This window comes from Phocoena phocoena, chromosome 2 (assembly GCF_963924675.1).
Source record: "Phocoena phocoena chromosome 2, mPhoPho1.1, whole genome shotgun sequence".
Lineage (NCBI taxonomy): Eukaryota > Metazoa > Chordata > Mammalia > Artiodactyla > Phocoenidae > Phocoena > Phocoena phocoena.
In genome coordinates, this window is record NC_089220.1 from 102646633 (window position 1) to 102651329 (window position 4697).

Here is a 4697-nt window from a genome sequence, read left to right on the forward strand (position 1 = left end):
GTTGTTATTTCTTGTCCTCTTGATATAGCTATTCTAACAGGTGTGGTTTTGATTTGCACTTCCCTGATGATTAGTGATGTTGAACATCTCTTCATGTACCTGTTGGCCATCTGTACGTCTTTTCATATGTATGGAAAAATTTCTGTTCAGATCCTCTGCTTTTTTTTTTTAATTGGAGTATAGTTGCTTTACAATGTTGTGTTAGTTTCTGCTGTACAGCAAAGTGAATCAGCTATAATGTGTCATCTGCAAATATCGATCATTTTACATTTTCCTTTTCAATTGGAATGCATTTTATTTCTTTTTCTTGCCTAATTGCTCTGTCTAGAAAATCCAATGCTGTGTTGAATATAGGTAGTCAAAGTGGGCATACTTGCCTTGTTCCTGATCTTAGAGGAAACGCTTTCAGCTTTTCACCCTTAGGTATGATGATAGCTGTGGGCTTGTCATATATGGCTTTTATCATGAGTTATGATAGGAGTTATGTTCCCTCTATACCCACTTTGTTGAGAGGTTTTTTTTTTGGTGGTTTTGTGTTTCAGTAATCTTTTTTTTTGAATTTTATTTTATTTTTATACAGCAGGTTCTTATTAGTCATCAATTTTATACACATCAGTGTATACACATCAATCCCAATCGCCCAATTCAGCACACCACCACCACCCCCACCCCCATGCAGCTTTCCCCGCTTGGTGTCCATATGTTTGTTCTCTGTATCTGTGTCTCAATTTCTGCCCTGCAAACCAGTTCATCTGTACCATTTTTCTAGGTTCCACATATATGCGTTAATATACGATATTTGTTTTTCTCTTTCTGACTTACTTCACTCTGTATGACAGTCTCTAGATCCATCCACGTCTCAACAAATGCCCCAATTTCGTTCCTTCTTATGGCTGAGTAATATTCCATTGTATATATGTACCACAACTTCTTTATCCATTCGTCTGTCGATGGGCATTTAGGTTGCTTCCATGACCTGGCTATTGTAAATAGTGCTGCAGTGAACATTGGGGTGCATACGTCTTTTTGAATTATGGTTTTCTCTGGGTATATGCCCACTAGTGGGATTGCTGGATCATATGGTAATTCTATTTTTAGTTTTTTAAGGAACTTCCATACTGTTCACCATAGTGGATGTATCAATTTACATTCCCACCAACAGTGCAAGAGGGTTCCCTTTTCTCCACACCCTCTCCAGCATTTGTTGTTGGTACATTTTCTGAGGATGCCCATTCTAACTGATGTGAGGTGATACCTCATTGTACTTTTGATTTTCATTTCTCTAATAATTAGTGATGTTGAGCAGCTTTTCATGTGCTTCTTGGCCATCTGTATGTCTTCTTTGGAGAAATGTCTATTTAGGGGTTCTGCCCATTTTTGGATTAGGTTGTTTGTTTTTTTAATATTGAGCTGCATGAGCTGTTTATATATTTTTGAGATTAATCCTTTGTACATTGATTCATTTGCAAATATTTTTTCCCATTCTGAGGGTTGTCTTTTCGTCTTGTTGATGGTTTCCTTTGCTGTGCAAAAGCTTTGACATTTCATTAGGTCCCACTTGTTTATTTTTGTTTTTATTTCCATTACTCTAGGAGGTGGATCAAAAAAGATCTTGCTGTGATTTATGTCAAAGAGTGTTCTGCCTATGTTTTCCTTTAAGAGTTTTATAGTGTCTGGTCTTACATTTAGGTCTCTAATCCATTGTGAGTTTATTTTTGTGTGTGGTGTTAGGGAGTGTTCTAATTTCATTCTTTTACATGTAGCTGTCCAGTTTTCCCAACACCACTTATTGAAGAGACTGTCTTTTCTCCATTGTATATCCTTGCCTCCTTTGTCATAGATTACTTGGCCATAGGTGTGTGGGGTTTATCTCTGGGCTTTCTATCTTGTTCCATTGATGTATGTTTCTGCTTCTGTGCCAGTACCATATTGTCTTGATTACTGTAGCTTTGTAGTATAGTCTGAAGTCAGGGGGTCTGATTCCTCCAGCTCCGTTTTGTTCCCTCAAGACCGCTTTGGCTATTTGGAGTCTTTTGTGTCTCCATACAAATTTTAAGATTTTTTGTTCTAGTTTTGTAAAAAATGCCATTGGTAATTTGATAGCGGTTTCATTGAATCTGTAGATTGCTTTGGGTAGTATAGTCATTTTCACAATATTGAGTCTTCCACTCCAAGGACAGGGTATGTCTCTCCATCTGTTGGTATAATCTTTAATTTCTTTCATCAGTGTCTTATAGTTTTCTGCATACAGGTCTTTTGTCTCTCTAGGTAGGTTTATTCCTAGATATATTATTCTTTTTGTTGCAGTGGTAAATGGGAGTGTTTCCTTAATTTCTCTTTCAGATTTTTCATCATTAGTGTAAAGGAATTCAAGAGATTTCTGTGCATTAATTTTGTATCCTGCAACTTTACCGAATTTATTGATTAGCTCTACTAGTTTTCTGGTGGCATCTATAGGATTCTCTATGTATAGTATCAGGTCATCTGCAGACAGTGACAGCTTCACTTCTTCTTTTCCAATTTGTGTTCCTTTTATTTCTTTTTCTTCTCTGATTGCCAGGGCTAGGACTTCCCAAACTATGTTGAATAATAGTGGTGAGAGTGGACATCCTTGTCTCGTTCCTGATCTTAGAGGAAATGCTTTCAGTTTTTCATCATTGAGAATGATGTTTGCTGTGGGTTTGTCATATATGGCCTTTATTATGTTCAGGTCGGTTCCCTCTGTGCCCACTATCTGGAGAGTTTTTATCATAAATGGGTGTTGAATTTTGTCAAAAGCTTTTTCTGCGTCTATTGAGATGATCATATGGTTTTTATTCTTCAATTTGTTAATATGGTGTATCACATTGATTGATTCACATGTATTGAAGAATCCTTGCATCCCTGGCATAAATCCCACTTGATCATGGTGTATGATCGTTTTAATGCGTTGTTGGATTCTGTTTGTTAGAATTTTGTTAAGGATTTTTGCATCTATATTCATCGGTGATATTGGTCTGTAATTTTCTTTTTTTTTTGTAGTATCTTTGTCTGGCTTTGGTATCAGGGTGATGGTGGCCTCATAGAATGAGTTTGGGAGTGTTCCTTTCGCTGCAGTTTTTTGGGAGTTCGAGAATGATGGGTGTTAGCTCTTCTCTAAATGTTTGATAGAATTCACCTGTGAAGTCATCTAATCCTGGACTTTTGGTTGTTGGAAGATATTTAATCACAGTTTCAATTTCACTACTTGTGATTGATCTGTTCATATTTTCTATTTCTTCCTGGTTCAGTCTTGGAAGGTTATACCTTTCTAAAAATTTGTCCATTTCTTCCAGGTTGTCCATTTTATTGGCATAGAGTTGCTTGTAGTAGTCTCTTAGGATGCTTTGTATTTCTGCAGTGTCTGTTGTAACTTCTCCTCTTTCATTTCTAACTTTATTGGTTTGAGTCCTCTCCCTCTTTTTCTTGATGAGTCTAGTTAATGGCTTATCAATTTTGTTTATCTTCTCAAAGAACCAGCTTTTAGTTTTATTGATCTTTGTTATTGTTTTCTTTGTTTCTATTTCATTTATTTCTGCTCTGGTCTTTATGATTTCTTTCCTTCTGCTAACTTTGGGTTTTGCTTGCTCTTCTTTCTCTAGTTCCTTTAGGTGTAAGATTAGAGTGTTTATTTGAGATTTTTCTTGTTTCTTGAGGTAGGCTTGTGTAGCTGTACACTTCCCTCTTAGAACTGCTTTTGCTGCATCCCATAGGTTTTGGATTGTTGTGTTTTCATTGTCATTTGTCTCTAGGTATTTTTTAATTTCCTCTTTGCTTTCTTCAGTGATCTCTTGGTTATTTAGTAACATATTGTTTAGCCTCCATGTGTTTGTGTTTCTAACGTTTTTTCCCCTGTAATTCATTTCCACTCTCGTAGCATTCTTTTCCAGAGGTCCTGGATCATCTTCACTATCATTATTCTGAATTATTTTTGTGGAAGGTTGCCTCTCTCCACTTCATTTAGTTGTTTTTCTGGGATTTTACCTTGTTCCCTCATCTGGTACATAGCCTTCTGCCTTTTTATCTTGTCTATCTTTCTGTGAATGTGTTTTTTGTTCCACAGGCTGCAGGATTGTAGTTCTTGCTTCTGCTGTCTGCCCTCTGGTGGATGAGGCTATCTAAGAGGCTTGTGCAAGTTTCCTGATGGGAGGGACTGTTGGTGGGTAAAGCTGACTGTTGCTCTTGGGCAGAGCTCAGTAAAACTTTAATCTGCTTGTCTGCTGGTGGGTGAGGCTCGGTTCCCTCCCTGTTGGTTGTTAGGCCTGAGGCAACCCAGCACTGGAGCCTACTGGGGCTCTTTGGTGGGGCTAGTGGCAGACTCTGGGAGGGCTCAAGCCAAGGAGTACTTCCCAGAACTTCTGCTGCCAATGTCCTTGTCCCCACAGTGAGCCAACACCACCCCCTGCCTCTGCAGGAGACTCTCCAACACTAGCAGGTAAGTCTTGTTCAGTCTCCCCTGGGGTCACTGCTCCTTCCCCTGGGTCCCAGTGCACACCCTACTTTGTGTGTGCCCTCCAAAATTGGAGTCTGGGTTTCCCCCAGTCCTGGCAAAGTCCTGCAATCAAATCCCACTAGTTTTCAAAGTCTGATTCTGTAGGAATTCCTCCTCCCATTGCTGGACCCCCAGGTTGGGAAGCCTGACGTGGGTCTCAGAACCTTCACTCCAGTGGGTGGACTTC